This window comes from Mustelus asterias, unplaced genomic scaffold, assembly GCF_964213995.1.
Source record: "Mustelus asterias unplaced genomic scaffold, sMusAst1.hap1.1 HAP1_SCAFFOLD_732, whole genome shotgun sequence".
Classification (NCBI taxonomy): domain Eukaryota; kingdom Metazoa; phylum Chordata; class Chondrichthyes; order Carcharhiniformes; family Triakidae; genus Mustelus; species Mustelus asterias.
The window spans coordinates 76,311-90,049 of NW_027590681.1; positions in this window are offsets into that span (position 1 = coordinate 76,311).

The following is a 13,739-nucleotide window of genomic DNA, read 5'->3' on the forward strand; positions in this document are numbered from 1 at the left end:
AAGCTCTGCCATCTGAAAAGACGTTCAGTGAAGGCAAAAAAGACATATTTTGACATCCTGAACAAATCAGTCATCAAGGCTGAAAATGTTGTAGTAGTCATGGAAACTTTGTGAAAAGTGCTCAGTGAGTCTCTGTCAGATAAATTGAACTGTTCCTTCCTGACTAAACTTGCAATTCAAGCAGTGATGGTGAGGCTAGTTTTCTGTTTGTGTTTGTGCCCCTGATTAAACTAAATGAAAATCCACAGGAAGAGGATAGCCAATGCAACTAAATTGGGTTCAGGGTGAAAGACATCACTACCCTTGAAGCAGAGCCCAAAGCACGGATAGGAAAAGTAGCCAATATCTTCGAACAAATCAAAACACGTGCGCAGGACAACATGGAGCTGACACTTAGGAACAATCTGCTGGTTCGTAACGTTTGCATTCCCAGCGCCAAATGCAATGGTTATGGAAAGTTGGCGGTACATAGCGGCCTAGAATTTAATTTCGCCTCCTTTCATTGGCTGGCTCACCACAGGTCTGCGCCGATTGAAAACCAATCACGAATTCAGAACTCTAACAAAGGGAGAACTCAGAAGTTTTGTGGGAATTATCATATAGAGACAACTTTGGAGGGTCACGCACGGCCACTGGATGGAAGAATTTTTCAGACATGTGGCCTCCTATATGGAGAGATAGCCACAACAGACGTCAAAGCTACGGCTGAAGAATGCTGGAAAGAGGTTAAGGCTCTAAACGTCGACTAATGCGGAGTATAGTCAGAGAAAGAGGGAAATAGTGACACTTCATATGAGCTAGCATCCATCTGGACAATTGACAGTGACTGTGGGATCTTGGGAAAAGGCGCCGAGGTCCAACATTACTACCAGCCATGTCACTTGACAGCATCAGTATTGCAGTTTGTGGCAGGATCTGCCTCTCAAACATTTGCCTTGACAAACGCCAGGAAAGATGCAATTACTGACGAGAGGTCAACTAAATGTATTGCTTCTTCCCTGTATCTTATCTCTCGGAGACAGAAAGAAGTATTTGTGGCCAGCAAATACATTGTAAATTGTTGCGTCCAGAATGAGACACATCATTCCAGCTGAGACCTAACAAGTCATCAGTAATATTTTAATCTGATATATTTTACCATATATCTCCCCTTACCTCCAACGTACGTTCTTTTTCGTTTCTCTCTTCCTTATGAACATTTCCAACTGCCACGGTCCTGTTTCACCAATCTTTATCCTCAACATCCTGCATCCAACCCACTCACTGTTTATCACTTATGCAAAAAATGAAGTCATATGAAAAACGGCCCTTCCCCATTCACCTGTGATTCCTGTTTTATTGGAAGAAATAACATCTATGCGGATACTGCCCGTGCATCGATACATTGCAGTTTCCATGACAATTCCGTTACATTGCTCTTGATTGCACAACCTTTCGAAGACCATGCCCATAACACAAACATCTCTATCTCCTTCAGCCATTTCAGGAAATACAGCAATGACTTGACTAAGTTCATCAGACAAAATTTTCCATTCACATATTTGCGACCATTTCCATTTATTAACACATTTTTCTTACAAGCAAATAATCCTGCTGTCTTTAATTGTGCCCTCTAGGAATTCCATCATCAGTAACATCAGACCAACGGCTGAATTTAGAAGATTCATAACCTTTAATCTCACCATTGAGAAAAATCATTCACATCCTGAAAGTTAACCTGAATAACTCGCATAAACTATCACGACGGACAGGTTTGCCAGTGCATCCAGTATTTCCATCTTGTTTCCCTCAGTAATCCTGTTATCCCACCATTCGTTCTTCCACTTTATGTTGGTACAAAATGAATTTGAAGGGGATAACTGAACCAGTTTGTTCAGTAACTGGACTGTAATTAATGTCATTCTCCCAAGAACCCAACTGTGCCTCTGGGGTGATTGCCACGTCTACAAACATGTCGAAGAATGAGGTGTGGTTCAAAATCTGAGGGCAACAGACTCGTATTTTACAACATCGGGTGAGGATCTGAGAATAGTCGATCGAACGGTTCAACAGCGGGTGAGAATCTTCTTCACTGTCCACTATGCCACAGATTTTGGTGTCATCGGCAAACTTACTAACCATGCCTCCTAAATTATCATCCAAATCATTAATATAAATGACAAAAGACAGTGGACCCAGCAGCGATCCCTGAGGCAGACCGCTGGTTACAGGCCTCCAGTTTGATAAAGAAACAACCCTCTACAACCACCCTCTGTCTTCTGTCATTGAGCCTGTTTTGTATCCATTTGGCTACCTCACCGTGGATCCCGTGAGATTTAACCAAATCCTGTGTGCTTTTGTTTTTAACTTTTTACATTTCTGAACACTGAAAACTCTTGCCCTTGTTGGGAATATCAGTGCGGTTTGAGAAAAGCAAACACTGATCGCACACCCAACACAGGACTGAGCAGAGTTTCTTGTACGTTATACAGACAAAACATTCTGTACATAGAGTAGATTGGGGTGGAGGAGAGAAAAGGGTGCAGAATATAGTGTTGCAGTTACCGATAGGGTGTAGAGAAAGATCAGCTTAATATATGGGGGGTCCATTGAAAAGTTCACATTCTCCCCAAGCACTAAAACTTTCCACAAAGCAAGGCTCACAAATTCGACACCACTTTCCATTGTCCGCTCTCCCATCATGCTGTGTTCGGAGTCTCTGATCGATGCTAAGGGCCTAGTATTTGAGGCTCTGAGCTGAACGCACAATCTGTCTGTTTCTGAGGGAAGATTACTGCCCACTCAGATACAGGTGGCTGCAGTATCCACTTGAAATATATCTGTTGCGTAAAGAGCCGCATGTTTTTTCCCTGTGTCCCTTAAAGAACTATTGAATAATCTTTAAATATCTGCAATAATTATAACTGAGCAGGGCCAACATGGTGGAATCTAGTATCAGGGAGGTCACAGTTTAAAATTCATGGTGCTCCCATTAAAGCTGAAGATAAGGAGGAATAATGTATTCTCTCAGGGGGTGGTTAGTGTTTAGAATACCCTTCCCAAGAGAGCAGTGGGCGTTGGGACATTGAATGTATTCAATGGGAACAAGTTAAAATGTGCTGCAAAAGGGAGACCACCTATACCTCTCTCAATCTGTGCCTCGCTCTTTTCCTCACTCTCGATGTGTATGTCTTGTGTCCCTCTCTCCATCTCACTCTCCCTCTCTGGGAATCTGTGAAAAATATCCACAAATATCAGTCAGCCATTTGGCGTTTCTTCACAGTGGCCATTTTATGTGAACGCAGCACTGAGATATTTCTGACAGAGTTGTCTCCTCACCAAGGTAACGTTAGTACTTTAAATGTGACAGATACACAGCTTTGGAGACAAAAACGAGGGTTGTATCTGTGTGGGGGTGTGTGTGTGCCTGTGTGTATCTATGTATGTGTCTGTGCATCTTTCTGCATGTGTGTGTGTCTCTGTGTCTGCATGTGTGTCTCTGTGTCAGTGTGTGTGTGTCCGTATGTGTGTCTGTGTACCTCAATGTGTCTGTGTGTCTCTGTGTGTTGACCTCTGTGCCTGTGCATGCCGCTGTGTCTGTGTGTGTGTGTGTCCGTGTCAGTGTGTTTCTGTCTGTGTGTGTGTCTCTGTGTGTGTGGCTCTGTGTGCATGTCTCTCTCTGTTTCACATTGTGTGTCTGAGTGTGTGTATCTGTGTGTCTGTCTGTGAGTGTGGGGCTGTTTGTGTGTATCTATGTGTCTCTGCTCGTGTGTGAGATTGTGTGTGTTTCACTATCTCTCTATCCCTCAGTCCCCCAGTCCCAAATTGTGCTTCTCTCTCGTGACCTGCTCAGTATTCCTGCATTTACTACCCCACTATTTAAAATAATCTTTTAACTTGCGTGTAACGTTTCACAGAACGAAGGCAGCATGGACTTATCTAGAATGACAGCATAGTGTAGACGTGAAGAAGTTATTCCTTCAAGTGGAACTCAATATAACTTTGAAATGTATTGAGGGTTTATGCCTCTCCAGATTCAATCCTTCCCAACCTCTCTAGAGAGGCTCCTCATCATTTTCTACCAGGCAATTCTTTGTGTTCGAGAGAGTGTACAGAGGAGATTGAAATGAAACAGACAGTTAACTTCAACGCTCAGAAATATGAAGTGATGCATTGTGGACAATAAGTTGAGGAGAGAAAATCTAAATGAAATGGGAACAAGTTAAAATGTGCAGCAAAAGGGAAACCTTCTATACCTCTCTCAATCTGTGTTTCTCTCTCTTTCTCACTCTCTATGTCTGTGTTTTCTGTCCCTCTCTCCATCTCGCTCAGTTTCTCCCTCAATTTAATTTGTTTTTTTCACGGTCATTTTAAAAGATGATTGCTGTGACAATGTTCAAGTTATGTCCTGTGTCCAGTTTTAATGCTGCTTCTTGTAACTGTTTAACAATGTATTTGTTGTGTTCTGCTCAACTGTTGTTTTGTCCTTTTCTGGACAATCGGATGAGAGTTTGCTGTGTTAAGCTGTGACGATAAACAGCATGGTCATTCTGAGAGTTATTAGTTCTGTTCAGTTTTAGTGACATTTGCTTTGTACAACTGAAGTGATGTGTGCTGTGACAATTCTAAATGACATTTGTGGTGCACGTTAAAAACAATATCTGTTGTGTATGTTTTCATTGATAAGAACACTCTTTATTTTAAATGCTATTTAATTTTAAAGATTTTGACTGTTATTTTTCTGACGTTATTAATTTGTACTTGCATTCCCCATTTATAATTCAATTTGTGTCCATGTTGTTTTGAAGTTGCACATATAAGGTTAAAAATGTGGTGTTTGACAAAGTACATATTGTAAAGAAATGCTGAAACCAAAAGAAGAAATTATATAGCATTGTCTCTTTTAAAAGCATGTGTCTTTGTGCTGGGGGTTTAAACTGCAGAAAGCAGGCTGCAGAAGACAACTTTACAACATTTGTATCCAGAGCAGCATCCAGAGTCCCAGCAGAGCAAAACAGCTTCTGAATTTGGACCAAGAAGCACTCAGAGACACGGAACCAATTGAATTCAAATCTGAGTGTTGTTGACAGCCTCAAGCCAGTCTCACTGTATTTCTCACTGTATCTGCCTGTGTCTCTGTATGTATAAATACAGAGAGACAGGCAGATACACAGAGAAATACAGAGAGACAGGCAGCTACACAGAGAAATACAGTGAACATGCAGATACACAGAAAAATGCACAGAGACTGGAAGATACACTGAGAAATACAGAGAGACAGGCAGATACACAGAGAAATACAGTGAACAGACAGATGCACAGAGAACAACAGAGAGACTGGAAGATGCACAGCTTACCCATTCACTGACGTATTTTGTGAAGAGCTAGGATCCAAGAACTGACCCCTACGGCACCCCACAAGTCACTGGCTGCCACTTAGAAAAAAGATTAATCAATTCCAACTCACTGTTTCCTGTCTGCTAACCAATTCTCAATCTGTGCAATTATACTACCCACAATCCTATGGACTTTAAGTTAGCGCACTAATTTCCGATGTGGCATTGGTCCATCCATTTGTGCGCAGTGTAGATTTATCAGAATGATATCAGGATAGCAAGGGTTAAATCACAAGGTGGCGAAATAGCACATTGAGGATTTTAGTCCCGGGACAGAGAGTTAACTTCAACGCTGAGAAATGTGATGCATTTTGGATAATAGGTTGAGGAGAGAAAATATAAACAAAATGGGAACAAGTTAAAATGTGTAGCAAAAGGGAGATCTTCTAAAGCTCTCTCAATCTGTGTTTCTCTCTTTCTCTCACTCTCTTTGCCTGTGTCTTCTGTCCCTCTCTCCATCTCGCTCTCCGTCTCTGGGAATCTGAAAAATATCCACAAACATCAGTCAGCCATTTGGCGTTTCTTCACAGTGGACATTTTATGTGAACGCAGCACTGAGATATTTCTGACAGAGTTCTCTCCTCACTAAGGTAACGTTAGGACGTTAAATGTGACAGAGAAGCAGCTTTAGAGACAAAAACGAGGGTTATTTATCTCTTGTGTCGTGTGTGACTATGTATGTGTGTGTATCTCTGTGTAAGTCTGTGTGTGTGTGTCTCTGTCCATGTGTGTATCCGTATGCCTGTGTCTCTGTGTGCATGTCTGTGAGTGTGTCTGTGTCTTTATGTGTCTCTGTGTGCGTGTCTCCGTGTGTGTGTTATTTTGTGTGTCATTGTGTCTGTATGTCTGTGTGTGTGTGTGTGTGTATGAATGTGTGTGTGTTTCTGTGGCTCTGTGTCCGTGTCAGCCCAATTAATGAGCCATTCTAATTGAACTTTTCATGGGGTGTTTTACTTGTAATTTGTGTTTATTTGAATTCGGATTATCTGTGAGTTACAATGACCGTAAAAGGCGATGTGCTTTGTGGTCATTTTTGAGAATGTTTGCTGTGGTAATTGTATATGAAAATGTAATTTTATTTGTCCTGTCGAAGTCATTAGTTGTGATCATTGATCATATTTTCTGTGTTCATGTTAATGGATATTTTGGTGGATTTCTGCATGTTTTCTTTTTTGCCGTTTTGAATAATCGTGCACACCTTGATCAGGCCCCTCAGTCTTCCCTGCTCCAACGAAAATAACCCAAGTCTATCCAACCTCTCTTCATTGCTGAAATGCTCCATCCCAGGCAGCATCCTGGTGAATCTCCTCTGCACCCCCTCCAGTGCAATCACATCCTTCCGATAATGTTGCGACCAGAACTGCACACAGTACTCTAGCCGTGGCCTCACCAAGGTTCTGTATAACTCCAACATAAGTTCCCTGCTTTTGAAATCTGTGCCACAATTGATAACTTCCTCTGTAAGTTTAGAATCCATACAGTGCTGAAGGAGGCCATTCGGGCCATTGTGCCTGCACTGACAACAATCCCACCCAGGCCCTATTCCTGTAACCCCACATATTTACCCTGCTAATCCCCCTGACACTAAGGGACAATTTACCAAGGCGAGTCAGTCGAAACTGCACATATTTGGACTGTGGGAGGAAACCGGAGCACCCGGTGAAAACCCATGCAGACACAGGGATCATTCTCTCTGGGCCCTCACCAGCGGTGACCACAGCTGTATAATCGATCGTAACTGTGGTCGACACCTTATATGCCCTGTTTTATATGCTTTTATATGTTTTTATATGTGTCTTTTTTTGCCCTGTTTGTGAACTGAAATCCCACTCCCCTGATGAAGGAGCAGCGCTCCGAAAGCTCGTGGCTTTTGCTACCAAATAAATCTGTTGCACATTAACCTCGTGTTGTGAGACATTTACTGCATTCTATACATCAGCCAGTAAAGGAACGCATTCCGTCTGCCGGTCGAAAACACCTTATCGAGCTGTCCTGCTACCCTCAGGAATCAGTGGACTCTCACTCTAAGATCCCTCTATTCACACACAGGGAGACCACATTAGAGAGAGGGGGGGGGGGTTGTTATAGGAGATTAAACGGCCCAATGTGTCATATGGTCTACATCTGATTGGCGATCTAACAGAAAGCAGAGAGTCGGAATAACTGGGTGCTTTTCCGGTTGGCAATCAGTGACGAGTGGCGTGCTGCAGGGATTGGTGCTGGGGCCTCAACTATTTACCATATACATAGACGATCTGGAGGAGGGGACCGAGTGTAGGGTAACAAAGTTAGCAGATGACACAAAGATGAGTGGGATAGCAAATTGCGTGGAGGACACAGAGAATCTGCAGAGAGATTTCGATAGGCTAAGTGAGTGGGGAAGGATCTGGCAGATGGAGTATAACGTTGGTAAGTGTGAGGTTATGCACTTTGGAAGGAATAATAGTAAAATGGACTATTATTTAAACGGTGAAAAATTACAACATGCTACTGTGCAGAGGGACCTGGGAGTCCTTTTGCATGAATCATAAAAAACTCAGTTTGCAGGTTCAGCAGGGAATCAAGAAGGCAAATGGAATGTTGGCCTTTATCGCGAGAGGGATGGAGTATAAATGCAGGGAGGTCATGCTGCAAGTGTACAGGGTACTGGTGAGGCGGCACCTGTGTGCAATTTTGGTCCCCTTATTTAAGAAAGGATGTATTAGCTTTAGAGGGGGTGGAGAGAAGGTTCACCAGGTTGATTCCAGAGATGAGGGGGTTGGCGTATGAGGAGAGATTGAGTAGACTGGGCCTGTACTCATTGGAGTTCAGAAGGTTGAGGGGAGATTTATCAGACAAAGAAGATGATGAAGGGGCTAGACAGGGTAGAAGCAGCGAGGTTATTTCCACTTACAATGTAAACAAGAACTAGGGGGCATAGCCTCAAAATACGGGGGAGTCAATTTAGAACAGAGTTGAAGAGGAACTTCTTCTCCCAGAGGGTAGTGAATCTTTGGAATTCTCTGCCCAATGAAGCAGTAGAGGCTACCTGTTAAATGTGTTTTGTTTAAGTCACAGATAGATAGATTTGTAACGATTAAGGGAATTAAGGGTTATGGGGTGCGGGCGGGTAAGTGGAACTGAACCCACTATCAGATCAGCCATGATCTTATTGAATGGCGCAGCAGGCGTGAGGGGCTAGATGGCCTACTCCTGCTCCTATTTCTTATATTCTTATGATGTCTCTCTGCCTCAGAATTATTCAATGCCGGCTCGAAGTGTGTGCATCACCAGAATCAAACACACGCTGCTGTTCTTTACATCCAAATCTGTAGCTCGGCCTTGTGTTTCCTTTGCCACATCAGGGTGTGGTGTGAGTTTGGATCTCTCCATCATATTGGGAGTCACCGGCAATGTCTAATTTCAGGATCAACTTGAACTTTGTTACAATATTTCTTAACCTTGGACTGCACCATTGTTTTAATGTCGACCTGAATACCGACCATCACTGAGATTGACCTGAACATGTCAATACATGTTCCATTGTTTTCTAAATAAATATTGCGACATTTGCAGCGTCTCTGCCTCTGGTTTGTGTCTCTGTAGGTTGTTCACAGTTGGCGATGGGGCAATGTTAAATGGACAGTTTAATGGGATTGGATACGCATTTGGATTTAGAAAAGTGTTGCCCCGGGCCGGGGAATGGCAGCGATGGGGAAAGATTGGATTGGCCAGGGTTGTGTTGCTGGGAACACAGGAGGCTGAGGGGTGAGTGAACTGAGGTGTCCAGAATGGTGAGGGTGGGAGACAGGGTGGAGAGGAAAGGGCAGTTTCCCCCGAGCAGAGAGAGGTGACTTAGCCGGGGGGGGGGGGGCAGTGGGGGGGCTGCCACAGATTGAAGGGGATTGCTGGCAGCATTAGAGGGGACATTAGGAAGAAGCTTTTCACTCAGAGGCTGCTGCCTGTCTGCAATTCGCTGCCTAAACTGGAGCTTCAGACACAAAGCCCTGGGCTTCACTCCATCAGCAGCCGCACCTGGAGCTGAAATGCTGCCGGCTGGAAACAGGGGGCTGGGGGCTGCCTGACTGGAAGCTGCGGTTACAATGGGCGGCTAGTTTCCATTCCCCGAGCTGCTGCCGCTCTGATGGGCTGAATGGCCTCTTTCTGCGCCGGGGACCCGGCTTCCATTCCCGGTTTGCGGCTGCGCCACCAGCACTCACCGCAGGGGAGACGCCCCGCGGCCATCTTGCGTTGCCCGGCTTCAAAGCGGCGGCGGCCCGCGCGCGGCACTCTGGGAGAATTCCCCTCCCGCACATGCGCACAGGCAGGTACATGTTAATCTTTTTTTGAATGTTGATGGTTTTTATTCCTGTCCACTTTCGTCAGAATTTCGGTTCCTGCTCGACTCGGGAACGTCGCTTCTGTTTTTTAAATTGTGTTTTTTAAAAATCTGACACGCACGGCGCAGTCTGGGAGAAGATATCACGCACGCGCAGTTCCGCCGCCGGCCTGTATTTGATTTAATTTTGATTCGGTTCCTGGCGGGGTTTCCGGCTCGGAATTTCTCTCTGTTGCCCTACCTGCCTGCTGCCTACCTGCTGTCCATCTGTCCGTCCACTGGAGGGTGCGCTCTCCCTCGAGGGAGAGAGGAAGAGAGGACGAGGAGTGACTTTGAATGAATACTTTTCTTCAGTGTTCACCAAGGAGAGGGGCCACGTTTTTGAGGAAGAGAAGGTGTTACAGGCTAATAGGCTGGAGGAAATAGATGTTCGGAGGGAGGATGTCCTGGCAGTTTTGAATAAACTGAAGGTCGATAAGTCCCCTGGGCCTGATGAAATGTATCCGAGGATTCTTTGGGAGGCAAGGGATGAGATTGCAGAGCCTTTGGCTTTGACCTTTGGGTCCTCGCTGTCCACAGGGATGGTGCCAGAGGACTGGAGAATGGCGAATGTTGTTCCTCTGTTTAAGAAAGGGAATAGAAATGACCCTGGTAATTATAGACCGGTTAGTCTTACTTCGGTGGTTGGTAAATTGTTGGAAAAGGTACTTAGAGATGGGATTTACGACCATTTAGAAAGATGCAGATTCATCCGGGATAGGCAACACGGATTCGTGAAGGGCAAGTCGTGCCTCACAAATTTGATAGAATTTTTTGAGGAGGTAACTAAGTGTGTTGATGAAGGTAGGGCAGTTGATGTCATATACATTGATTTTCGTAAGGCGTTTGATAAGGTTCCCCATGGTCGGCTTATGATGAAAGTGAGGAGGTGTGGGATAGAGGGAAAGTTGGCAGATTGGATAGGTAACTGGCTGTCTGATCGAAGACAGAGGGTGGTGGTCGATGGAAAATTTTCGGATTGGAGGCAGGTTGCTAGCGGAGTGCCGCAGAGATCAGTGCTTGGTCCTCTGCTCTTTGTGATTTTTATTAATGACTTAGAGGAGGGGGTTGAAGGGTGGATCAGTAAATTTGCTGATGACACCAAAATTGGTGGAGTAATGGATGAGGTGGAGGGCTGTTGTAGGCTGCAAAGAGACATAGATAGGATGCAAAGCTGGGCTGAAAAATGGCAAATGGAGTTTAACCCTGATAAATGTGAGGTGATTCATTTTGGTAGGACTAATTTAAATGTGGATTACAGGGTCAAAGGTAGGGTTCTGAAGACTGTGGAGGAACAGAGAGATCTTGGGGTCCATATCCACAGATCTCTAAAGGTTGCCACTCAAGTGGATAGAGCTGTGAAGAAGGCCTATAGTGTGTTAGCTTTTATTAACAGGGGGTTGGAGTTTAGGAGCCGTGGGATTATGCTGCAACTGTACAGGACCTTGGTGAGACCACATTTGGAATATTGTGTGCAGTTCTGGTCACCTCACTATAAGAAGAATGTGGAAGCGCTGGAAAGAGTGCAGAGGAGATTTACCAGGATGCTGCCTGGTTTGAAGGGTATATCTTATGAGGAAATGTTGAGGGAGCTAGGGCTGTTCTCTCTGGAGCGGAGGAGGCTGAGGGGAGACTTAATAGAGGTTTATAAAATGATGAAGGGGATAGATAGAGTGAACGTTCAAAGACTATTTCCTCTGGTGGATGGATCTATTACAAGGGGGCATAACTATAGGCTTCGTGGTGGGAGATATAGGAAGGATATCAGAGGTAGGTTCTTTACACAGAGAGTGGTCGGGGTGTCGAATGCACTGCCTGCAGTGATAGTGGAGTCAGACACTTTAGGAACACCTAATCGGTTATTGGATAGGCACATGGAGCACACCAGGATGGTAGGGTGTGGGATAGCTTGATCTTGGTTTCAGATAAAGCTCGGCACAACATCGTGGGCCGAAGGGCCTGTTCTGTGCTGTACTGTTCTCTGTTCTATGTTCTATGGAGGGGGGGGGGGAGAAGTCGATTCAGCCTGTGTATTTTTGTTTCCATCTGCAGTGGGCGGGGGGGGTGAAGACAACACGGACTTGAACTGTTTGGGCCCGACAGGGATGGAAGAGCCAAGTCCCCCACCCACTGCTGCTGCCCTCATCACTGGCAACCCTTCCCCCTCGTTCCTCCTGACAGGGACACCGGCCCTCCCCCGTGCCTTTTCCCTCGTCATCCCTCCTGCTCCTCCGAACTCCTCTCTCCCTCTCCAGCTCCGGGGACAGAGCACCTAGACCTCCACCCAACTAATCCACCCTCCCTTATTTTTCCCTCCTCATATATGCCCTGCCGTGCATCTGGGTAGTCTCGTGGTGGGTGTAACACTCCCTAATTCAAGATGGCGACATCACCAGCGTCGCCGGTGGCAGGGCCTTCTCGGCCCACCTATGTGGGCGTGGTGGCGATCAGAGCCCCCGCCGCTCCTACGGCCCTGCCACCTTTTTCATTGATCGCAAGACAGCTCAGGGTTAAGTGCTACCTATGTCTCTTTGCAGCCTACAACAGCCCGACATGTCCATCGAGGCCTGCGTGAAGTCAATGGCTGGGGTTGTCGGCCCCTCAGCCATTGTCGTGGCCTCCAAGATGTACGGCTGGGCCATATTCTTTTTGAAGGCCGAGCGGGCGGTCCACCTCGCCCTGGAGAAGGGGCTCACGGTGGGCGGGACGTTCCTGGCGGTGGACCATTCGGAGGCCACCGCCCATAAGATCGTGTTATCGAAAATCCCGCCTTTCCTACCTAAAGAGTTCCTCTTCCCAACCTCCATCTACAGGTGGAGGTCAGGTGCGGGGTGCAGCCGATCCCGCTCGGCCCTCGGGACCCCTCCGTCCGCCATATCTACTCCTTCCGGTGCCGGGTAATTGTCCGCCTGGCCCGGGAAGAGGTCGTGGAGGGAGGGTTTAGTATCCCCCTCGAGGGGACCACGTACCGGGTCTTTAGGTTCGCGGACGGTGTGCGGTGCCATGCCTGTAAGGAGGCGGGGCACATTGGAAGAAGCTGCCCTGTCTCCAGAGCCGCCGATCACGGCGGGAGAGGGAACCTCCGCGCGGCCAGAAGACCCCGAGTACGAGTAGTTCAAAAAAGAAAAAGGGGGGTTACCGGAACCCCGGCCCCCACTACCCCAGTCACCCCTGCAGCAGAATCGGGGATTGTTTCTGTTTCCCCCCCCCCTCCACCACCATCTGGTCAGCCCGTGGGCTCTCCGGGGCCGAGTGCTGGGCCCGGCGCCTCTAATGCTCGAGATCCTGGGTCCGGGCATGGGGGCGGTTGGCGTCCCCGAGCTGTCACAGCTGGCAACTCCGACACCTCAGGGGGACTTGACGGGGAGGCAGGGGTTGCGCGGCAAGGCGAAAAGGGGCGGAGTGCGAGGGGCCTCTCCTGCCCGAGGGCACGACAACAAAAAGAGGCGCAGCCCGTCGGGTGCCCTGGCGTTCGAGGTCTGCGTGCCCCTCCCCCCTTGCGAGTCATCTCCTGCCGCGCCACCTCCCGTCTTTGCGCCTCGACCCCAGAAGGGGGACAAGGCGCTGTGTAAGCGAAAAAACGTGCTGCCTCAGTCCTCTGGCAAGGACTCCCGAGGCCGGGTGGCAGCGGGGCCCCCGTGGCTCTGTTCCACCCGGCCAATTTCAACCCAGAGTTCTTTTTTGGTATGCCGGGGGACTGGGGCAGCACCCGAATGTTCGTGTCCCCGTGCGGCGGTGGCGAGCAAATGTTCCACTCGTCCTCTCCGTCCCGGCCTTGGATGCAGGACATCCCCAACCTTGATCTGGAGGTTTTGCCGGACTTGGGGGGTTTCCAGGCATCTGGGGCGGAGGGGGGAGGGGGGGGCGCCGTCGCCGGCGCACGGGGGCCTGCAAACCGGGGAAGGTGAGCCCGGGGGGAACCCCTCCTCCAACGATCCTGGGGTTGGGATCGGGGAAGAGTTGGGGCGAGTTGGCGGCTCTGTGCCGCCCGCCGTACATCCTGCGGC